Source organism: Myodes glareolus, chromosome 7, assembly GCF_982192425.1.
Source record: "Myodes glareolus chromosome 7, mMyoGla1.1, whole genome shotgun sequence".
NCBI lineage: Eukaryota > Metazoa > Chordata > Mammalia > Rodentia > Cricetidae > Myodes > Myodes glareolus.
This window is the reverse complement of record NC_142032.1, coordinates 33,772,874-33,798,405: the sequence shown is the minus strand read 5'-3', so window position 1 is coordinate 33,798,405 and position 25,532 is coordinate 33,772,874. Positions and strand designations below refer to the sequence as shown.

Here is a 25,532-nt window from a genome sequence, read left to right as displayed (position 1 = left end):
AATTTTAAGTTGTTTTCTCCCCCAAATGTCCAACAAGATCCGTTATAATTTAAGAAGGGGGAGGGGGAGAGATTTATTGATGGCTAGAAAGCCACATTCAGAGTTGCCAGTGCTAATCAATAACTGGAATTTGACAAAAGACCATGTTCGACTCAATAATGAAAAGGACACACATATAAAGGCAAGTATAATTACGTGGTATAAATAAGGGAAAAGTTGCCAGAGACAGCATGCTGCCAAGTGCCTCAAATATGCATGTTCTTTGAAAGACTTATTTTTGTGTCTATGGAGGATGAATAAACCTCACAAGAAAAAAAAAAAGGCTCTTCCCAAACCTTTGCTCATTTCTGGAACTGAACTCTTCCTGCAGGTTCTGGAATGTCTGACTTTGTTTTTCATTAATTTGACGTGTTCACATATCTGTACTTACAGAGCTCAGGACAAAACAACTTACAGTGAGAGAATGCTGGGGCATGGGGAGAGGACTATCCACCTCCAGGGCACTCTTGCTGGGGGAGCGCTACTTGTTCCCACAGGGGGTCAAATTTTATAGCCCTGCGAATTCGGAGTTATCAGAGAAAACAGAAGATGTTTGGGGACTTAGCTGTCAGTGACACTATCAATTCAGGTAAGTTCTATGCTCAGCGCCCCCCAACACGCACAACCCTGAGATCAGATAGGAGGAACATTACCAGCTGAACTACCACAACTTCCTGCTCAACCCTAAGTTTAACACCTACAGGCACTAATAGCAGAGGCTGGGCTGCCCGGCTCTAAGAATGCAGGGGAAGCCATGCTGGATGTCTTTACCAAATGAAATTGATTTGACTGTGAAGCTGGAGCTGAGTCAGGACTCACTGGGACAAACAGGGGCAATGGTTTCCAGTGCATGAAGTTTAAGAGGGACAAGTTCTTTGGCCTCCCATCTCCCTTAGGTCAGTTTGCTGCTTTACCTCTGAACTGAATTGCCGGAAAGCTGCTACAAACAGGGTACTACATCCTGTCAGAAAAGTGGAAGCTTGCTTCACTCTATGAAGGTGCCTAGGTTGCTTCAGACTGTCAGGCACGTTTTAAACAAACAACTACATCAACACATCAGAGGGCAGAAGTTCCTGCGAGCTGCGTATACTTTCCAAGTAGTCATGCAAAGCATGCTGGGAGGCCAAGTATCCGGGCTAGCCCACCGTTACCTCTAAGGAGTGGATGGGTTATGTTTACCATAGATTGATGGTACTAATTTAGGGAATCATCAGTGAATGTTATATATCTCCTCAGCCTCTCACGTAGCCTTTTGTAGACAGAAAGATAAATCTGAAGCTCACCGTGAGCTCATTTAATTTTCACCTGACAGCCAGCAATAACGGAAACATCTTATAAAGGTTATGTTTCAATGGAAAAATCCATTACCAGGCATATAAAATATACTTGCATTAATTACATTTTCTTTGCGGTGCATTTGACTAAAGGTCAAGAGCTGACCCCCCCCATATACACACGCAGACTACCATCCCCCCAAAAGAGGGTAACATATGAAGAGAATTTTACTTATCACCTTCAATCTTCTTTTTCTAATTTCCCAGGAATTCAGTCAAGCACTCTGTACTTTAGTAACTACATGTAATTAAGTGGGATGTTCTGAAATGAGTAGCCAAAAATGTTACCAGGCAAGTAAGAAGGCTCAGGTGTTCTCCACCAGATGACGTGTCTGAATCTCTAGCACCTGCTGTGTCTGGAACAAACCTCACTGTTCTTGCTGGAATATTTGAAAAGAAGAAGAGTTGAGAAGGGACTTACTTCATAGGCTGTCATCACAAACGCCATCAGAAGAGATGACTTAGAACAGACAATGTCAAAACCATAGTATTTCAGTGTCCAGGAAGCCATGAGGCGAGACTCTACTTCCTAAATGCTATGACTTTAAGTTAGAGACAGTAACGGCACCTGAAGAAGGCCTACTGAATTAAGACATGGCCTTCAAAGCACAGAGTGAGAGTCTAGCTACCTCCTTGATAACAAACAGAAACCATTCTTAATACAGGTCTACTAATGAACAACTGTGTCACAGTAGACCCCTCCCACCACCCACAAAGCAAAATATTCTCAGGGCCACGAGTTTCACACTTGCCAATAAAAATAATAAACCTGTATTGAGGTTTCTTTTGTGTTTTCAGGCGGCATGACAAAAACAAAAAAGAGAAAGGAAAGAAAGAAACTAGCCTTTGTCCTGCCTCTTTCCAGGTGATGCTAGCATCCATCAAATTCTCTGTGTCGTGCCTCGTGTCTTCATCATCAGAACACGGGAAATGTGGCAGTATTTGCATTACATTTTACACTTTCTATTCTCTGAACCGAATGTGTGGGTGGAGGAGCAGGGTCAGCAGAAGGGGCAAACAGAAAGTGCTGTTTCTTCAAGACATGCCAGGCTCCTAATCTTTGCCTAGGAAGCATGCCTCTCTCTCACTCAGAAGGACAAGGTGATGGGCAAGAGCTCCTGGTGCTGAGTCCGGTTCCTCCATCTGTACTGGTATTTTAGATCCCAGGAAGTGGAGGGAGTAAGGAAATACAAAATCTACGAAAAACATCTTCATTTAATCAGCGGTCGTGTAACCATGACTATTGAGTATGTGAACACTGTGTGTTACAACTCTGTGACTGCCGTAATCTATCAGTTCATAACTCGATCAGATTCCTCAATGGGTGAACATTAGCATCACCACAGCCCAGTCGTCCTCAACAGGCATTTGTATTTTAACAGAAAATCCCATCACTGTGGTCCACTTTCCATTGAAAAGATAAACTAATCAGTCACCAAAACCAAGCTGGGAGTTAAAGATTTCTTGCATCCTGTAGGTTACAGTCCCTCATGAAGGGAAATCAGGGCAGGGACCCAAGCAGAAACCCGGGGCAGAGACCATGTAGGAAAGTGGTTTCTTTGCGTGTTTCCCGGCTCAAGGTCAGCTGACTGGGACAACCAGGCTTGATATGGTAAGGTCCAGAGTTGGCTGGACACTCCTACATCAATTAGAAAGGAATAAAAAGTCCCCCATATATGCCCACAAGCCCATCTGGCTGGCCACAACAGCAGCTGAAGTTTCTTCTCAGGTGGGTCAGCTGACAACCAATATTAACTGTGACTCTTACCAAAAAAAAGAAAAATAAAAAAAGCACCCCAAACCAACTCTTATTCCTTAGATTTTAGGCTAAAAACAAGCTTAAAGAGGGCAGGAATCTCCCCTTTCATAGGATGCTGATGTGTCTACAACGAACAGAGCACAACCCGGAACATGCTGAGGGCTTTGTTAGTCGAGGCGCAACCGAACAGGGTGAGCAAAATCCATCACTATTGCCGTAAGGTAATGGCTTTCTTGGATGCACTCTGAGAAATCACTGTTATAATTGGAAGGAGCCAAGAAAGGCTTATAAAATTAAATTCAGAAAATATTTATTGAGAAAATTCCAAGAATTCTAAGACTGTAATAAATCAAACAGGTGTTAGTGGGCTGAAACTGACTTCTCTGAAGCAAAGCTTTTTCACAGATGATGTTAATTGATGAATATATATATAAATATATATATATTTATATATATATATATATATATATTTATCACATTAACTGCTCCAAACTTACCAGCCTGAGCAACATGGGTATGGTATGATTTATATATTATAAAATGCATCTCATTTAAAAGTGAAATTCACCGATTATTTTGTAAAATTACTGAGGTGTGCATCTCTCATCCTAATTCAGTTTAGAGTACTGTGATCCCGCCAGTGAGAGTCCTTGGGCTTGCTGACAGTAAGTCTTGACTTCTGCTTTCAACTACAGACACCCTTTGATCTACTCTTTTTGTGTGGGGGGGAGGGGAACAAAACTCAAACAAAAAACCAAAACAAAAAACAAAACAAAAACAAAACCCCGACCTTTGGAGCACCACGTGATGAAGAACGTGACTGAAATAGCTCCCTGCGAGTCTTGGTGTGGCTAGCTCCTTTAGACTTGTTATATACACACTTGGAAATGTCTCTTTAAGGCTCTTCCTCTGTAACACGTCTATACCCTATTGAAACATTAAGAAAACTACACTGCATGTTTATTGCTTCATTTGTTATAAAGGCACAAACAGGAGCCATGTCTCAATCTTCAATAGTGCAGGTTGGAATGTAGTTATTATGTAGTAGAAGCATTTTCATCTTATGTGCCACTGCTTCATGTACATGGGTGTGTACATACACTTATATGCATACATACATATATAAACAATCATATATATTTTCCTTTGTTTCTTTCAAACATGTCTATTCTCCAAGAGCCATAAACTAACAAAAACCTCAGTACCGGGACTGGAAAACCTTGCTTCAGGTTGGTGGTCTCAGGAGTTCAAGAGACTCCCCAAACCATATAGGCTGTTGTTCTTGGCTGCCTCTCAGAACTTGAAGGTAAGACCCTGTTGCTGAAGACATCATGAACTTCAGACACAAGACCTGAAGGAACTGAGATGGAACTGGCTGGAAGCCTCCTCCCTGAGGTCTAGCTCTCAGAGGTGTCAAAGGCGCTAACAAAGCTGCCTAGAGAGGAAAGCAACACACACTCCCAGCCAGCTGTAAGGCCTATGAACCGTAAGAATGAGAAGCTCAGCAAGCTATCGAAAAGGATACAGTAGTGATACTTATACCTTGGGTCAATCAACAGTTTTCTCATTGATGAAAGCCTGCTCAGCAGGAGAAAATTCATGCATGGTTCTATAAACTTACCAGCAGTCGCTACTAACCAAATTCTAAATAAATATTCATGCTTATACCCACAGATTAAATGTAGCTCTCACCCTTCATCAAAGAAACTTTTGGCAGCAATAGAGACAATTCCAGAGATTAGCAACTAATCAAGGTACAGAAAACAACAGAATGGGTGGTGACAAACCCCGATTGATAAATCTATAATATAACCCATATACCTAAGGCTCAGGAAACATGGAGGAAGAGGAGGTAGACAGATTGTAAGAGTCAGAGAATCAAGAAGTCTGCTGTAAGACAGTGTCTTTGAGCACAGCCATGAAATCTCAACAGTATGCTTGCTTAACCAAGACCTACACAATGGTAGCAACAGCTGACATTCCAACATGGTTGTAAGTAACCTCACAAGCCCTACCCCTACATGAAGAGCTACAGACAATCAATAACTGCAAAGAAAGAGGATCAGTTTTCTCCAGGGATGAGGCCCCTGATAAGTTATCCAATCCCCAAGTGCTCAGCCCTGAGCAACACTGAATAGGCTCAATAGGTCGTTTTATATGTGTGTGCACGTGCGCGCGCACACACACACATACATCATGAATTAAAGAGATGATAGTGGGGTGAAAACAGGAAGAGTTAGAGGTGAGAGGGGGGGTAGAAATGGTGTAAACACAGTACTCTTGTGTGAAAAGCTCAAAAGAAACTCTAAAAAAAAGTGTTGGGTATGTCAATATGTCAGAGCTACATGACATGACCTAAGGAGCTATACACACTATTCTGAAAAACAGTGTGGTGAGAAAGATTAGAAGCTGATCACAACGTATGCAGCAAAAGGTCCTCTGTGTGTACACTGATATGTGTCTACAACCATAAAGAATGTACCGATAAGCATCCACAGACCTCTAAACACTTGCTATTTTAGGGGAGAGGTAGATGGGGACAGGAAGTGAAGAAAATGCTTTGTGTATTGTGGCAAGCAAATTTCCTTGGCTGTTTCAAAAAAAAAAAACCTGTAACGTATCTTTTAAAACTCTAATTGTATTTTCCATGAACTCAGATTATCCTCATTATGCTAGCCCCCTCACCATACATCCAAACTTGTGCATCATAAAATTATGAGGTGGGGTCTTGGGCTGTCTGGGTTATAACTTAAGAGGGTTTTGAAATTGGCTTTCAAATCTGCTTCTGCTTAGCAAGGTTCTGAGGACCTCTGTGGCATGACTCTGTAACAGAGCAAGATCAGAAGACAGCTCAGGACGAGGCTCTCTTTTATTGACTCCCAACTAATTCTTCCAGAATGGGGGGGTGAGACATGGCACATGGGTTGATTCCCATGCTGAGAAGGTAGGCCCAACAGTGCTGTTTTGAGACCCAATGTACTTTAAATAAAACAAAATCTATCAGCAAAACAACAAAGGCTCTTTTTACAAAGGATACCACCAAATAATTATCACACATACAAAAAAAATATGCATGAGTGAGATAGGCCACCTTTAGTTATCCTTAGCCAAAAGAAGTAGACTGGAAAGATGTCTGATTAAAATATGCTAATGAAATTTGAAAGCTCAGTGACGCTCTGTGACTCTGTCTTTCTTCCCCAAGGTTTATTCTGCTTTACGAAGTTTTGTCATTCTTTTCCATTTCAACATTATTCCTTTGAAAATAAATCTCCTCACATAAGTATGAAAATCCAGGAAATCAGACAAATGATAGAGGGCAACTCAGTTAATTATTGCAAATTGGAGACACTTTGGTAACCAGGACAGATCAAAAACTCAAATGTTTCATCATGAGTTCTAAAAGAAATTCAACCTTTAGTTCCAGGAGAGAAAGTCTGAATTAGTAATTATATTTGGTGTATTTGGATAGTTATTCCATCCATGGAGGTGCAGACTCGGCTGTCTGGATGAAATTTAAATATGGACAAGAGAACAAATTAAAATGTAACTCCACAGAGTCTGGAGGCAAATCATCCCCTGGAAAAAAAGTGTTCGGCTCCATCCCCAGGCCTGGCTGCCTCTCCCCTGTGTCACAGGGACCAGTTGAGTCTTCCATGCTTGAGTCACGGAAAGGAAGCCAAACCCTTGAGTCATCTCTAGGTTCACTTTCACCCCTAGATTTCCTTTGTCATCAAGATGCCGTGTAATGAAACACAGATGATCTGGCAGGCTTGACAAGGAGACTCACTGTTCAGAGAGGGTAAAACAGATGATTAATTTGTCAGCACAAAGTGAAGATTCAGCTTGAAACAGCCATCATTTTCTCACCCTGACTCTCACCCTGAACAAGATGGGAGCTGAGAACTGACATTTAGTTAGTGCTGCAGAATCTCGAAGATGAACTGAACTGGCCCTGCTGCTCCTGTTGTACCTGGCAGGCAGCATCTCCAGGGAAGAAGGAGTCTGGGGACAAAGTCTAAAACTGAACAATGTCTCTAGCCCATGGGAGATCACCTTCTCATCTTGTATCGACCAGATATACAACACTTTACTGACTTTATCAAATGATGGGCAGTAATCAGGATGAGTTCTTGGGAAGCCGAAGTCTCAGGGCCATAATAACACTGTCCCTGGCAATCAGGGACTACTTTTCCTGTACTGTGATCTCCAAAAGCCCAGAAAAGGTATTAGATCCTTCTAGAAAGGTACTGTCCCCAATAAAACACAGAACGGAAGCATTCAGTTTTCAGTGTATTTGGTGTGTGCATTTAATTCCAGCACTTGAGAGGCAGAGGCAGGTTGATCTCTGTGAGTTCAAAGCCAGCACATGGTCTACATAGTGAGTTCTAGGCCAGGCAGAATTACATAGTGAACCCTTGTATCAAGAATATTAAATGTAAAAGTAAAAATAATCTGGGTCTATTGTTTCTGAATCCCAGGCCAGCTTCGTAAGGATCCCAAATGGATTCAGGCAGTTCGGTCTCACTGCCCCAAAATTGGATCAAACTAAAAAGGTGCATTTCTGCGCTGTATTTTTCAGTTGAGAAAGTTGGGTGATTGAGGGATAACTTGGTACCTTGATAGGCAAATGCTAGCCACCACAGAGAGAATGTCTCATGTGGAAATTGTACAGCTGCTTTGTGTTGCAAATGAATACTACACCCAGCATTCACACAGAATCGGGAAGTCAGAAATTTTCTTTCAGTTTTGCATCTCTGCCCAAATGCCAAAGGCTAGCAATAAGGTAACTGGGAAGCAAGGCTTACAGGTAGTTTACAGGGCTGCTATCCTTTGACTGGGCCATTTCCTCAGGAGCAGAGTAGACAAGACCCTTGCTGTTTCACCAATGCTGGCGAGGGTTAGGATTAAACGGCCCATAAAGAGCATTCTCTAATGCTAGAAAGAAAAACTCCAAGGTAATTTAATCTTAACGGTTTTATATTGTAAGACGATAATTGATTCGTTTTTGACAAAAAGCCCCCATACGTAGAATAGAGTCCAAAATGTAATCTTTTTGTTCTGTTTCATTTAGGCAAGCAAATCTATTATCTGGGGAGAATTTATTTTCAGTCTAAAAATTCAGCACAGTTATCCCTGGTCATGTTCTGACATGGGAGAGCATCAGATTGTCGTACTGCAGCAATGACTCCAAACCAAGGGGACCCTCCCCCTTTCCCCTACCCTAGGAGACTTCATCAGTGTCTGGAGACGTTTTTAATTGTCACAGCGAAGAATGGCTGTGTCCTGGAGGTAGAACCACTACCAATGAGCAGGCGCGGGGCAGGCAAGTTACACAGGACGGTCCCCAAGCATCAGTAGTGCTCCGTGCGGAGGGCCAAAGCCTCCTCACGATGTGCAGCAGTAGGACGTTTGTGGGAACAGAAACAGAAGTCACCTCAATAGTAGAAGATGCTCAGGCCAGACGACACACTTCCATTTGTTCCTAGCTTCTCTCTGCCAAGTGAGTGTCTTAGGAGAGGCTGGCCACTGAGGGCACTGGGGGTGGAACAACACTCAAATATGCCCGCAAAATAACTGTGAGTTTCAAAGTAGGTTCCAAGGTGCAAACTACACAAATTCACCTTACTACATGACCCTGGTCTTCCATGTACAATTTGGGGGGGGGGGGGGTGATGTGAAATGGAGGAGTTTATTGAACTCACCACTACCAAAGTAAGACACCATGGCATGGTAACTAACACTATTCTTCTCCAAGTGAAGACACTTGGTGGCTCAACTCAGACCCTCCAGGCCACAGGAAAACACTGACTGCTTTCTGCCTGACATGACGTGCCAGGGGCTAACCTCTTCAAAAGGAACAGTTCCAGAGGGTAAGTTTGAAAACTACACTATTTTAAAGCACATAAAAAAGAAGATAAAGATAGGAAATTTTCAGTATTTTATTTTTGTAAGCATAGCGACTACCTAACTGTGTCACTGAGAACAAAGCACAAGTTTCGATGTAGCCTACCATAAGCCTCAGAGATTTGTATGAAATTTCTGAAAAGGAAATTCTTTCACAATCAACAATTTATGAGCTCGAATCACTAGATTCCTCTGAGTGCGAAAACTCAGTGGACATATGGTACAAATTCTCACTCATTTCTTCATGATGTTGCAAGTGAGATGTGTAAAGCTCCTCAAGACCTTCCCTGCCACACACAAAAACAGAGTGGAAGTTCTGGATTTACACCTTTTCACCCCTTTCCCAACATGAAATTTTAATGAATTACATACACTGGCAGCTCTGGAATTGGATATCAATAGATTAGTCAATGGATTCTACTGAAAAAGACAAATTCGGCGAAAATTAAGGGAGTATGGTTTCCCAAGGTGCTTCATCTTTCCTACTTAAACTCTGGGTACAGAACCACCCTCTGTGGCCCTGACAACAGTTGGATATCTTTATTTGAATATAAGCTGCCAGAGTCCCTCACCAATATACATAAAGAACTAGGTTCTACAAAGCATCTCTGCCCTATACAAAATCTCAATTGCTTAGTAATGTTAATGCAGTTGAGCCTGAACGGAGGATGAACTCTAGCCTATAGGCATACCAGGTGCCTGAGCTACTCTCTGAGTCCACCGCTATTCCTTGCACACTCAGAAAACCCAGTCATGCACAAATGCAGAGGGAAAAGGCAGTGAAATAGGGATGTTACATGAAACTATTAAGAGTGTAAAAGAACAGCTCTCTCATAGAGCGTTCGTGCATGTGTGCGTGTGTGTGTGTGTGTGTGTGTGTGTGTGTGTGTATGTGTGTGTGTATGTGTGTGTACGCACCCAGAAAACATTAGAAGATTCAGGATTGCACTCTGTCTATGAAACCAAAAAAGAAATTAACTGAAATACAAAGACACATTCTTAGCGCAGGCAATTCTCTTTCTCAGAGGAGGGGCTGTGTCCCTTAATGTCATCAACTAGAGAAAAGGGAATAAGCAGTCGGGACTCAAAGAGCTCCAGAAAGGCTGACATTAAAATGAAGACAGAACAAGGAAAGGGAGAGGAGATGCAGCCAGAAAACATGTTAATGCCAAGGCGGGTGTGCACAGTGTGGACAAGGAAGCTTCCCGAATTAGAAATTCTCAGTGGGGCTCGGAGATTAGGAAGTCCTGGGGCTGCAGAGTAGTTTGGAAAGGAGCATTAAATATTACAATCTTATATTTTGAATACAGAGAACTGGCTCTCTTTTTTGTAACACAAACCTTGGTGACTCCAGCTCTATGAATCCCTCTGGGCTGATAAAGAAAAGCCCACTCTGAAGGGGCAGCCAAGGGGAGGCTCAACGGGGAAGCAGAGGGCAGGACACAACAAATTAAGAGTCCCAGAGGGCACAGAAGCAGCCAGGGGGACTGAAGATTTGGGCTGCTCATGCCCAAAGGATTGGCCATAAGAGTTCTAAAGACTGAAGATTCTGTTCAGTATCATCGAACCAACATTCCTTACCCTGACTGCTGGAACCTAATTCTACAAGAGCCTGTATTGCTCTCTGAGGAAAATCTTGCGGGGGTGGTGGCAATTGATGTTCTGGAATGAAACTTCTGGTATTTCATAAAGCATTGGTCAGTTCTGGGTAGGGTATTCGACTTTGTTTACATAGTCTGTCTCTTTCTTTGGCCTTTGGTCTGTCTGTCTTTCTCTAAGAAGCTCAAAGCATTTCACAAGTGTCTCTTTTCTAAACTCTCCCATAAGATGACTCCACAACGCTTAAAGTTGTTTGTTTTTAATATCACTGGTCATTGGCCATCCTGAATAATCACCCAAATTCATTGGAGAAGAAAAATAAAGCTATCATCATCTCTAAAGCCCCCCCCATTGTATTTAAAAACCACTGCACACCACTCATTAAAAACTTACACCTGTCAACCACACAGCTATATTAGGTTATATAAGTGAAAACTGCTAAGGTAAATTAGTTATTATATATGCATATAAATTAAACTCCATGTAGGTGAAACACCATAATGCTGTTGCTGCTTCATTAGCTCACTAGCCAATCAGGTCTTGACAGGCCATATGTGTATTTATAAATATAGCTGCTAATGTAAAGGTCACGCTGTTCACTGCTCAGGGAAACCAGGCACATTTGGAACCATCCCTAGAAGATTTGGGTTCCTTAAAAAATATTTTGACAATCTGTGACGAATGCAATCCTGCCCCCATATGTTTCAGACTATTTAAGAGGAAATGACACTCGGTCGCCTTCCCAGACACACGGGAATGTTTTTTCCCTCTTGAATAATGAAGTTAAGAGGTGAAAGGCGTGGGGGGTGGGGAGGTATTTCAAATCTAGAAATATTTCAATTCTAGAAATATCTTTTCAAACACGGGATGAACCCAGAGGCCTGAGTCTCAAAAGTTGTGCTATGCCATAAAGACTGTAAGTCATAGAATAAATGCTACATCCCGACTGGAAAAGAAGTGGGAAGTCAACTAGCATGGGGGGGTAGATGCATCTGTGTGGTACTGGCCTCCACCCTGTGGCTTGCTTGCTTTCTGTCAGTGGAGCCTTTGGTAAATGTGGGGAAGAAGGGGAGCTGCTGGACCCTTCCCTTCTCTCTCTGTGGACATTTCTCGTGGACTCACTGAGATGAACTCCACCACAAGTTAGAAGGACACAGTAAGACTGTGCGAGCCAGAAGAACAGGATAAACTCCAAACACTACACAGCCTGCAATTACATTTCTCCACTCTTGTACCAAAAACGGAAGAAAGTTTCTCTATGGCACGGAGGACAAAAACTTTCCAGAAAAATAAAAAACAAACCAACAAGAAACAACACCACAATCTGATTTAAAAAAAAAAAAAAACAAACCAAACCAACTCTCTCCTGACAAGATAGAAAGGTATGAAAATATTTTGAGAGAACTTGTTTAATTGCCCAGCGATGCCTTCCATTCAATTTAGCCCTCAGATCGGAATAACCGTGACAGATGGCTTCTGCTAGTTAGGGAAAAAAAAATTAGCTAAATTTTCAGATAATGCAGCCTTCTGTCCTGTTCTCCTACTCGGAGCCTGTGAGTTTGTTTAGTGGGCTCTGAACTGCAGGCTGCTAGCTGGTGACCACTCTCACTTCCTAGCTGCAGAACTCACACCCGGGGAGACCGTATGCTCAGCAGTCCAAGCAAGGAGAGAGACTGTCAGTTCAGATGACACAAGCCCTGGCTGGGTCACCTGTTCCCACCCATGTCAGACCCCCATCTTTACACACCAAGTCATGTTTCAAACAGAAGGACCGAGAGGAGAGCCCTGGGCTCTGGCACGCTGCTATCTCCCTGCAGCAGAATAAACTCCTATCTGGTGATATAATTACAACCCTAATGGCCACAGTTAATTTATTTTGGAGAAGTAAAGTTGATATCCGCTAGCGCTATTATTAAGGAGACTAATGAGACCTGCTCGGGAAGGGAAAGAAAGGATGTATTGAATTCCTTTTGGCACCCGGCACAGCTTAGTAATTTTGAGAGCCCATCAAAACAGCAGATATATACCACCCTGCTCAGATGTGCTGCACAGGATGTGAGCTGGGTTTCAGATTTTCAATAACAAATCTGTCACTCTGATTTTAATTAGACGGCTTAAAGCAGCTACATCAATAACGGCAGGATGACGGCTCAGTTCAAAGATCATAGAGATGCTACCCCACTTTAATAGTTCTTTAATTCAAGTACATATTTCAAAAGTTTGTGAGGCATTCATCTTGACTACCCCCTTTCACCAAAGAAGAGGGGGAAAAAAAAACTATTCCTAATTGAATTGAACCAAGAACACTAGCAGTCATCGCTATTGCTACACCAGGCTGTTGCATCCAGCTGGTTAGGAGGTCTAATTTCACACCACGCAGCAATGAAATGCTGCTAACTTTTATTTGCGAGTGTAAAACAGTAATATTTCATGACAGTGAAAGGCTAGTTGACGCCGCTGGGTGCACCCTCCTTGGATCTAAACTTCCGAGACAAATGGAGGTCTCTGTTGAGTACTCACGAACAGGGATTTTTTTTTTTATGAAAAGTCCACAGTAGAGAGAGGCTTCAAGCAGGGAGGGGGGGTCAGCTTCCCCTCCCCCAGGAAGTTCACAAACAGCTAAGACTGTGTCTTAGTCTGAGAGTTCCAGAAAGTGTGAAGTAACCTTGGTGTAAAGAAATGCAGCGGCTGAAGGTCTTATCATAGCAGGGCAAGGCACTGGGGGTCTGTGGCTGTATTTTCATTGATTCTTTTAATATAAATGGAAACTTGCTGGTTCCATAAAAGAACACACATGAATCTGCACTTTGATGGAAATATGTGAGTTCATGAGAACACATACGTGTCATGTGACGATGTTCAGTCAACGCTGCGCTAGTATACATATGATGGTAGTTTCATAAAACTGTAAAAAATCTTTAGCATGGACAGTTTAACACTATGGTCAATGTATCATTCGCGGTTCTGGAATTGCTGGTGTAAAGACACCAACTGGGGTGCCAGTCCTAAAACAACAGAGGTGCAGCTATGTACAGTACCCAATATGTGGTCATGGTGATAAACGATTATTGCTGCTCTGTGGATTTACAAGGCTGTAATATGACCATCATCTTGGTGTGTACTTGTTCTAATTATGGGAAATCAAATGTTGAGGGTTGGGCGTGCAGCTCAGGGGTGGAGCACTTACATAGCATGAACAAAACCTTAGCTCCAACGCAGCCTGACAACCAAAATTAAAAAGACAGTGTACAGCATACTCCAGAAGCACGACGCTAGTGTCATGTGAAAGAGCTATACTATCTAAGTTATGCAAGCATGTCCATGATGGTCAAACAAAGACAAAATTGCCTTCGGTACACATTTATAAGGACAGTAGAGTACGACATCTATAAGGAGTGTAGGATTCTCTCTCTCTCTCTCTCTCTCTCTCTCTCTCTCTCTCTCTCTCTCTATATATATATATATATATATATATATATATATGATATTTGCTTAATTGTAGAGCATATAGAAGGCTTGGAGTGGGTGGGTGAAATCCTGAGTATATTTGTATTGTTTGACATGGGCACAGCCATGTCAAGGAACCCAGGGCCTCAGCCCCAAGAGGAAGAGCAAAGCCTTCCTGCTGGCCAATGTGAATACTGACACTGTGTGCAGAAAATGTCTACCGTATCTCTCTACCCCTGGGTGTTCATGTCCTGGAGACTGCTATTCCAGAAATATTGTTCCTACCAGGGTTAGTTAAGCGTTCCCTTGCTCAGCTGTGTGTAAGAACACTGTAGAGAACAGACCACTGGGTTGCCTGGCTGCGACTGCTTCTCCAGCTGAGAGCCCAGTCTACCCAATCCCAGCTTTTCTGTGTGTCTGTTTCTTCTTTGTTTCCTTGTTGCCCAAGTCAGGTCAATCCCTGGAGCTGTGCAAGGATTCAGCATTTGATGATCTGCGGTTATTATAATCTTATAAAAATAAATGTCAGAGCCATCATACAATTAAATAATATTTCACTCTATGGATAATTCTAAAATATTTACTCATTCAACACTAGATGGATGTGTAGGTAATCTCAAATTATTTTGTGACATGTTTATATGTAAATATATTAATCTAGCATATGCCATATACACACATATATTCAATCTTATTATTCTAATAAACCATTTTAGGGTAGATTCTGAGTTGGAACTCCTGGGTCAAAGCATCTGTGTCTAAAGAGAAAAGATTTTGTTTATATCAAACCAGCGTGTTAATGTCTGGGGATGGGATGAGAGTTTGAAACCATCTCCTCTTGCATGTGATCCTGACAAACACCTGGAATCTTCCGCTAGCATTTGCAGAACACTCTGCCAATCTCGTTTCACCCCTACATCCTTGGGAATCCCCTTTAGAGCTTTGCAGGGTACACGGAACACCTCTGGACCCAACCCACCTGCTCCTCTGTTCTAGCATGGAGACCGGGACCCACACGCTTGTTCTATACCGGTTCTGACACTTTTCCAGTTCCTTGTTGTTGGGGCAGTAATTTATGCTCCATGTGCCCCCTAAGTGCTCTGAGGATCTCCTCCAGAAACCCTCCTAGCATCTCTTGGGACTTAATTTGCTCTCCTACAGCACTCCTTGCATGATACTTCCTATCACACAGCATGCATTTACTTTCTTTCCCTGCCACCCAGCTGTCAGAGTAGAACCCATGTCCGTCAGTCAACAGTTATTACTCTTGTGCCACTAATTCACAAGGATACCATGAAGCACATACTTCATTCTTAATTAGCATAAGTTAATTGTACAGAGTAAACCCTTTTATTATTATAATATATATCATGTATTTTGATCAATTTTATACCTTTCTTCATCCTTTCGCCATTCTTCCCTTTCCTCTCCCATATCCTTAGCAGCTACCCATTTACTTCCATGTCCTCCTTCACATAAGAGAGAAAAACAGGAAATCCTTGTCCTTGTGAAACTAGCTGATTTGACATGATCATCTCCATCTCCAGCCATTTCCCCCAAATCACACAATTTCAGTCTTCCTCGCACTGACCACCCTACTTCGAAAACTCCTGGATGACCCTGCTGACAGCATGTGGGAGACAGCACAGGGCACCACACATTGTTTCTCCCTCTGGTGTGGCAAGCATCCCAGCGTCGAATAGCAGGCCAACAGCTGAACACGTCAACATTCTCTGTGGTGGACAACGGTAAGGGCTATGAGGCAGAGCAAGGGTGGAGGGGCATGACGGGTCGCAGGAGGTCTCCCTTACATGGGAAGAATTTGGTTGGCATCTAGAGTTACGTCAGGTCAGTCTCTGTCCAAATGGCTGCATCCTTCCTGCTGGCTTCATTCATTTTCTAAATAATATGTTACTTAATAAAAGGTGCCTGCTGCTTTAAACAATAAGACTTGGAAAGATAACCCTCATGTATATAGCTTTGTGCTGGGCACAATATGCAGTGTTTCTTCCTGCCTCTTGTGGTTGTTACTGCAGCCTGGGACTCAGGCATACTAAGCAATAAAGTGACTTTTAGTCAACCTAATTCTCCAAGCGACAAAAGCTACTGGTAGGAAGAAAGTATCAGAAGAACTGGTCTGCTAGCCAGCACGCGACAGGAAAGTGGACAAGCTAGAATTCTAATCCTTGCTTCAACCTCTAGAGCCCACATCTCCTCATCCCCGACAGTCACTGGACAGCTCTGATTCCAATTTGATGGAGCTTCGCAGCATTGGTGTTGCCTGAGTTTCCTTCCCATGAGATCGAGCTGTGAGTTTAGAAGATTCTGACGGTGCAGCCCACGCTGCACATAAACCCGAGGTGATGTTCCCTGGTGTTTCTCTGCATGCACAAGGCGACGCCTCTTTAAAAATCAGAAGACGCCGCAGCCAAGATCGAGAGAAAGTACTGTAGCTCATGGGTCTTCATCAGAGCACAGCTGAGTTCTGCTCTCTCCTCCTTCCTCACCACCCCCCACCTCCGCTACTGCCACTGCCACCTCCTGCCTGCCTCTCTCCCTCCCAACCGCTCCCCTCCCCACCTTACTTCTCTACTTTCAACTGCCAGCAAGTCAGATAATTAAATGCCAAACTAGTGACACTTGGCATTTCAGTGAACACTCTGGATTACTGTAGCACCTCTCTGCCACCCTCTTGCTCGGCACACATGCAGCCTGATGCTCGGCTGAACTGAAGCCCTTTGTTGCAAGAGCTGGACCAACCGGAGAAAGATGAGCTCCGGCTGGCAGCTCAAGCTGGGAGGAGAGTCAGCAGATCCTCCGATCTCTCTCCTTGCTACCTCTCAGAGTTTATGTCCTCAACTGAATTAAACAAGCACTTGGGCAAACCTCAGCCCTCTCTCTGCTGGGATCCTTTCAAAATGGATTTGCATGAAAGGGAGTCATATTCCAGTCTTCTCATTTTATCAGGGTACCATGAGGATACTGCACTCCACAATGATGGAGAAGCCATTTCACCTTTTCAGTTCAGTCCGCCTGAAACAACAGCTATCAACCAGAAGAGAAGGAGACACGTAAATGCTTATCTTCCCAGGCTACATGTAAATGCTTATTTTCCCAGGCTGAAGTTGGAGCATTACAGCAAGGGTGTCCCTTGAACTGTGCCCCTTCACCAAATGCTCTGTGCTCCGGCTGCAGGTTAGACAGCACCTCCTGCTGGAAGCTCTCCATCAGCTTGGGAGACAATGTAAAGTTCTCTCTGAAGTGCTTTGAGGTAGCTGGTGTTTCTTCTGCACAACCTCAAAGACCTCAGCACTCTTCTCACCACTGGCCCACTGGCCAGCATGGTGCTGGGGAGCAGTGCAGGAGTGCGAAGCATGACTCCAACTGAACTACTTTGCACATGAGATGGCAGTAATTTCATATCCTTTCATGTAAAACAGCAGTAAATATCGTCTCAAAACGATCAACGTGATTGGTTTATTCATTCATTTTTAGCAACACGTTTGTTGAGTATTTACCAGGGTCCCTTTCTTCCTCATCTATGAGCCTCTACTAGGAAGGAGAAAAGAAGACGATTCTCCTGATCAAGAAGACAATTGATGGGGCTGGAGTGATGGCTCGGCAGTGAAGAGCAGAACACTTGTTGCTCCTGCAGAGGTCCTGGGTTCGATTCCCAGCACAGACTATCTGAAACCTCAGTTTAGGGAGATCTAACAGACATGAGCGAAGTACACACACATACATGCATACAGACAAAATTCTCGTAAACATCAAGTAAAATAAAATTTCTTTAGAAGACCACATTAAAAAAACCTGGTTCTTCAATCCTTTTGGAAGTTTTTCTAGTCAATGTCCACATAATAGTTTGTTGAAGAAAGGACCCATTGCCCTTTATTATTTCATAAGCCTCAAAGAGTGTAAGGGGACTAAGAGATGCTCAAAGTGTTTGAAAGAATATGTAGCTCTCAGCGTGGTGGACACTACAATTTTTAAAAGGAAAGGGAAAAGCACCTAGCTATATGCAATAGTTCATTATGGTGGTATTTTGTGGGGGAGGTTGACAATGAATAAGAAGGACATTGTGAGTCCTACAGAGATTAGCATAGTCCACCCTGTTTCTGTACTATGAGAGAAATATATCTCTGCTTCTGTCAAGATGGAGTAATGCTCTGCTCTCAAACATACAGCACAAAACATGAGGACAATGTTTGTCAGAATCTAGGACCTCCAGAAATTATTTAAGAAATGATCCCCTAAAGAACACCAAAACGTGAGGCCTACTGCAGGTCCTCTGCAGGCCAGTCATCCACACAAGGAAGAAGAAGTCCGGAAGAATACAGTAGACTCTAAAGTTAGAACTGAGCAAGTGCTTACATATAATGGCAATGAGAAAACAGCAAGCTGAGGAGAAAGAAGCCCATAGATAAGACCTGCAGAGCTTCCCTCCCCCGAAAGTATTCAGCAGGGACCTGATTGCTATATACAGAACCACATACATAAGTCCCTGAACTATATGCATAACCTGGTATTTTGTTAGGAGCTACTTATTGTTAAATGAATGCCTAAAAATATTCTTGTATTTGCTTTGAGAAGTAAATGAAGATACTTTGATCCTTGTGAGTCTTGCCTTTATAATCATCAAACTCTACAAATAACCAAAAGGTCTCTTAATAGGTGAATGGACAAAGCTGGATGCATTGGAATATTATTCTGTGCTAGAATAAATGAACTACCAAGTATAAAAAGACATGGCGAAACTTGATGTGCACATTACGAGGTAAAAGGAGCCATGGTTAAGGCTACATACCATAATATCCTTTTGCATGGCATTCTGAAGAAGTCATAAACCATGGAGACAATAGAAGATCAGTATTAGACAGAGCCATGGCAGGAGAGAAGAAAAAAGAGGTACACACGGGGTTTTAGGCATTGGAAGCCCTCTGCAGGAGCTACGACGGTGGATGGATGAGTTGAGGCATTTAGCCACCATCAGGATGGGAACCTCATATAATCTATAGGTTTGAGAAAATGTATAATAGGGCAATACAGGTACATCAATTTAAAAGGTAGTGAAGGCTGCTGATCATAGGGAAGCTAAAGAAGTACATGGGGTGTAATTTTATGTTACTATCAATTGTGATTGTAAATCCAAACTCTACCTGCCCCCATAATTGTCTCTAAAAATCTAAAACTCCCAGGCTTGAAAATTAGGAAAGCATGACCACCATGAAGACTCAAACCTCCTCGAATGGATGAGAGAATTCTATCAGTGTTAGAACTGACTGACAAAGCCACCGAAAGAGCATTATCCTGTATGCACTAGAATACAACGTATATTCCTTATGGTCACAAAGTTAAGAAGGGGCATAGGTGACATTTCAAAGTAATTCAAACTGCTAGAGAGTAAAATGGTAAACAGAAGAAGGAAAACTATACTGGAAGAAATCAACAGTAGAGCTGGCAGTGAGGAAGCAGAGTTTACTGAAGAAAAAAAAAGGAGCGAAAGAAAATGCAACTCAAGAAACATGGAAGACAGTGTTTTAAGAAATGAATGGAACCAGCGAACCAAATCAGGTTGATTTGACTTCAGAGACTGGACTTCTTCTCCCCTGTCAAGGCATCTGTATGGCCTACATACATAGGGCCAGTGACTCCTATCACTGAGGCCAAACTTGGGATTGCAGCTACTCTGGAGCCCAAGGTGGGAAGCATGTGACAACACAGGGGTGACGGATACATGCCTGCCCTTCTCTGTGCACAGATTAGATCTGCACTGACTACATGAAGAGACCAGGGAGTGTGTCCTGAGGACCTGGCCATGCACCCTGCTACAGCTGAAGAGATGGATACCTGAGAGGAAGTATGGAGGGGACAGACAACAGGTTTGATAGGATAATCTGTGTAAAACCCCAACACAATCCAAATTTACTCCTAGCGTATCAGTGTATCCCAAGCCATCTGAAAACCCAGCATCTAATTAATATAAAATAAAAATTTCACTATGCTCACCGCCTCCTACAAAACTCTTTTCCAATGAGAATAGCCTATATTAATATGGTAATTATTTCAATGACTTTTCATTTATTTTCTCTCTCTCACACACAGAAAACAAGCTTTGCTCCCTGTTCTCTCTGAGACCATGTGGCAGAGCTTTGTGGCCCAGGGTGTGTGCAGAGAAACACTCCAGTTGCTGGCACCAGACACTTGGCACAGACCCCATCACCATGAGTCGGTTCACTTGTTAAACTAAGAAATGGCCTAGAACGACCCAGTCATGATTCCCGTGGCCAGGAGGGATAGCAGCAGATTAACAGTCTCCCACAGCCATACTCCTTTCCTTATTCATCCCAGCCTGTAGGGAATGGACCTTCTCTGTCAAATCCAGTCTGCGTGTGGGGTGACCCAGGAGCTGGCCACACTCTGGAGAGAGTCAGATAGCCCATGGCACTCGGAATACTTCATTTTGAATAATTCAATTGTGAAAGACCTTGGTGGAGACCTCACCTCAGAAGAGTGTGTTGACCCCAAAACAGACTCCTTCCCTCCCTCACCCAAAGACTCTGAACTAATGCTTGGTTCGACTCTATTCCAAGCATGATACTCAAGTCCCTTGTCAAACCTATGAGGTCCTCCTATCCCATCTTAATTATTTTACCTTTGAACCAGTGTTAGTAGCAGTCCTCCAAAAGACAGTATGAAAGGGAGTTAATACATGCAAGGGCTTAAAACTGGGGCTAGAATACAACAAATCATTAATACTACTGTAATATTATAGTAACTAATAATAACAGCAATATTAGTATGGGCATTATTATTTATTAATATTTCACATCCATCAAGATAGGGACTAGACACACCACATAAAATTATCTAGGATCACACACTTTATTATATGCTGAAGGTATAATTCATCCACCCCATGTGAGACAAATCGGGGTGGTACTCACTGCACACGGGAAATTGTTGACTTATAGACTGTTTCCTCTGGGCCACTGATAAGATTACAAGAATCTGCAGACACTTCACACCAAAAGTAGCATGCAGAGCTGAATGAATGTGTGCCCAAGCACCTCTGGACGTGGTCTGAATGAATGTATGTGTGCACAAGTACCGCTGGACGTGGTCTTACAAGGAGAAGAGTGCCTCACTGAACACCTCAAGCTGTCCATCAAAGATGAATGCCACTGTCCAAAGGGCTTCTGGGGAAAGACGCAGAGAACCTTTAGCCCGTACAGAGGGTCCTTCTGAAATTCCAGGACAGGCTATACAATAGCAACCATCCTTAGCACAGGTGATACTGAGAAAATTCTGAACGTTCCTACCATCCAAGAACCTTTGAGAGCCAATGGGCTGGTAGCTCAACGAAGAGTTTCCTGGTGGAAATAGGACATCAATTGTGGTTGCAGACTGCAGCATCAGCTATGAAGGGGAGGAGGCTGTGGTGGCAGACGGCAACATCAACCATCAAGGAGAGGAGAACATGCTGACTTCTCTTCCTCATTCTACCATAAGTGGCCACTTCAAGGCTGGCTTGAAACATAGACAGTATGAGAGGCTGTGTTTCACATATTACAAAGATTAGAAACACCTCCTGCATTGAGACTTTCTGGGATCCAAGGATAGCATTACAGCATGAATAATGAGAGAAGTGGGGGGGGCATGGAAATGATGGGGTAACTATCACTGCCAGGGTGAAAGTAAAGCTTATTTGAGGTTTAAAATGGCCACTCTTTTCTATCTGAAATCACAGGAATCTGATAAAACATGACCAGGGCTCTGCTGCTCTCAAACAATGTCAAACAATGCTCCACCCTTCATATTGTGGGCTCTTTATCTGCCAAGTAAGACATTCAGGAAGGGCACTTACAGTTCCTTCAGCTCTACCATTCTGAAAATTAGTGGGGGGAAAAATCACGACAATTTTCTACATAAAAGGCTGAACATTTCCCTCAATGTCAGCCACACTTGCCAGACCTACACTATCACAAAGCTAAAGCAGTAGAATCCAATCCAATGAGTTTTTACAGCATGAAAAAGTCTTCAGCAGAGGCCCAGGCTCTGCCCACAACTCTAACAGTTGAACAGAATGCTGGCCCTCGCCAACTGACACCAAAGTGCAAGCTTCAAACACGACAGGGAGGTGAAAATGAGGATCATGTGATACATCTGAAATAATCACTAACTATGGGAGAGAAAAACTGACAAAATTAAAATTTCACATAAATAAAACTGAGCTGTCTCATTATATAAATAAACCTACAAATTTTAAAGGAATTCAATCTGAATCTCATTTAGTTCTCATTTAGTTACATATTAAAAATCCAGACAATGTCACACGTAACTTAAAAAAAATAAACCAAAGAGATGGAGAATGTGAGATCACAGAGGAAACAACCTTGATTGAGGATTAATGGTAACCCCACTCCATCTCCTGAAGTTGGGGTGTTCTTTCTGCACTATTTTCTTTTGAGTTTGTTAACACTGGGTTCTGCACTACTTCATGTCTCATACAGGCTCTTGAAGTATTAGTGATATGTCTCATGCATTAAGTCCCAAAGTTTGTTCCAATCTACCATTTTGGTAACATCTAGAAACCCGTCCTTGACCAGCCAATTGGCCTTGCCATTTATCTTTAGTTAGAATTCACAAAAAGCTTGAAGTGGTCCCACATACCACAGGGGTTCATTCAAAAATGAACACATGACAAGCTAGGGTACAAGTTTCATTTAAAAGGGCTCCCAGGATTTTCTCATCAACATCAAGCTTAAAGTTACTACTGCTGATGAGACTCTTAAGCCAGTAACAAAAGCTAAAAGCATGGTCCTTGACTTCTAAGAAGGTCATAGTCCAATGAGGAAGGTCAGAGACACTGACAGCTCACTGATGCAGAATGGAGAGAGAGTTCCTTCACAGAGAAGTAAACCCAGCAGTGGAGTATCTAGGGGAAGAAAGTGCAGTTTATTCAACTAACAAAGTACAGAAGGATACAGAGCCAGGGGTTGCCATTTTCCTGGTTCCTAGTTTCAGGTTTAAAAACAGGGTATTCTTGTCTTCTTCCAATAACCAGGAGGATAACGATGATTTTCTTTGGGTTCACCTTCTTATTTAGCTTCTTTTGGACCATGAATTACAGGCTCAATGTCCTTTATTTATGGCTAGAATTGACTTATGAGTGAGTACATACCATATTCATCTTTTTGGGTCTGGGTTATCTCACTCAGTAAAGTGTTTCCTATTTCCATCCATTTGCATGCAAAATTCAAGATGTCATTGTTTTTTACTGCTGAGTAAAACTCTAAAGTATATATATTCCACACCTTCTTTATCCATTTTTCTATTGAGGGGCACCTAGGCTGTTTCCAGGTTCTGGCTATTACAAATAGTGCAGCTATGAACATAGTTGAACAAATGCTTTTGTAGTATGATAGGGCATCTCTTGGGGATATTCCCAAGAGTGGAATTGCTGGGTCCTGAGGTAGGTTGACTCCCAGTTTCCTGAGAAACTGCCACACTGATTTCCAAAGTGGTTGCACAAGTTTGCATTCCCACCAACAATGGATGAGTGTTCCCCTTACTCCACATCCTCCCCAGCATAGGCTATCAGGGGAGATGGGGAGAGAGAAGGGAGGAGGGGGGGGATTGGGGAGAGCTTGGGGGAATGGAATGGTTGGGATGGAGAAAGGGTGGATATGGGAGCAGGGAAGTAGTTATCTTAGTTAAGGGAGCCATTTTATGGTTGATAAGAGACTTGACTCTAGAGGGGTTCCCAGGTCCAAGGAGATGTCCCAGCTTGTTCCTTGGGCAACAGAGGAGAGGGCGCCTGAACTGGCCTTGTCCCATAGCCGCAATGATAAATATCTTGCAAATCACCATAGAACCTTCATCCAGCAATGGATGGAGATAGAGACAGAGACTCACGTTGGAGCACTGGACTTAGCTTCCAAGGTCCAAATGAGGAGCAGAAGGAGAGAGAACATGAGCAAGGAAGTCAGGATTGCAAGAGATGCATCTACCTACTGAGATGGTGGAACTGATCTAATGGGAGCTCACCAAGGCCAGCTGGACTGGGACTGATGGAGCATGTGATTAAACCATACTCTCTGAATGTGGCTGTCAATGAGGGCTGACTGAGAAGCCAAGTGTTGGGAGCCACCTGGAGGCACAGGTGGTCCTGCAGTTTGGAGGTAGCCATGTGGGGCTGAGCACCCTTGCCTGCACATGCTCAGAACAGCAGAATGGCATTAATCAATCAGGACAGCGTTCAAGCCTCTCCACCATTTAAAAGCAGCTGCCTCGGGGCCCAACGCTCTCTCTCTAAGCTTTCTCTCGTCCCTGCTCTATCTTCCCTTCCCCCAATTTTCCTCAAGGGAATGCTCCAAATAAAGATGTGACCAGAGAAGGAATTCTCGTTTTTGGTGGCGTTCATTCCTGCTGGCCAGGATGGCCCCCCGCAACTGGTGCTCGAAACCCCGGGACGCTGAGGGACCCTGACAACTACGCCGGGGGACCCTGAGAAGGAAGTGCCCAGCAACGTGCTGAAAGTCCGGGAGAAAAAGCTGAAATTAGACACCAGGACACAGAGAGCCGTGAATTTCAGAACTCTGAACACGTGGAGCGGTGAGTGACGTCAGTTAAATCCTCAGAAAGGGGAGGAAAAAGAATTTAAAAGTATAGGCCTAAAAAGGAAAAAAAAATACAAAAAAAAATCAAAGTTAAGGTATCTAAAAGAAGGTACAGAAAGCAACGGGGAAGAAAAATCCCTTAAGTTCAGTGCAGGAGGAATGTGAACAGCAGCAAAAAAGGCGAGGTAACTAAGGCGGGACTATGAGGACGATCGGGTACGGGAGACCGCGGCTTCCGCTCCTTCTCCGTCCACCTGCGTACTCGCTGTTAGAGACCGGGGCAACAGTCTCGTAGGGAGGCGGGCTTGATCGAGTTCAAAGACTGCCTTCCCTATTCTTAAAGAGCCACAGAGCTTTTGGAGGTGATTTTCGCCTAATTTTGATAAGAGAGCTCAGTCTCTGGCTCTCACGTACAGAAAACTTGAACTTTGTTTGAGGAAGTAGCCGGGCGGTGGTGGCGCACGCCTTTAATCCCAGCACTCGGGAGGCAGAGGCGGAAGCTGCGTGGTGAGCAGCAGCTCCGCTAAAGACCTAAAGACGGAGAGGGGCCAAACTCTGAACTGTGTTTCCATAGCAACATGGGCGGGCGGAGATGAGTTCCCAGAGAACGGGGCTCCGCACGCAGGCAGACTGGGCAGGAGAAGCCCCCCCACGGGTGGGCGGATGCCCCCCCTCGCCGGAGCTTGAAAAAGACTCACGGCTGACGGTGCGAGTTCATTGCCTGAGGCGAGGCAGGGTGCACAGTTCGGCGAGCCCGCGCACAGCCCGGGGCGGGGCCATGCCTTCGGGCCATGCGGAGCGCGCCACAATGGGCCTCAGAGGCGGGGC

At 43.5% G+C, this 25,532-nt stretch overlaps 1 protein-coding gene and 1 pseudogene across 5 annotated transcripts in view; one reads left to right on the top strand and one right to left on the bottom strand.

Annotated features, from left to right (window-relative positions):
• Positions 1-25,532, bottom strand: part of Glis3 (GLIS family zinc finger 3) — a 442,586-nt gene that overhangs the window by 126,798 nt on the left and 290,256 nt on the right. The gene's annotated exons all lie outside the window — the stretch shown is intronic.
• On the top strand, positions 25,251-25,465 carry LOC148121347 (Nuclear RNase P; annotated as a pseudogene).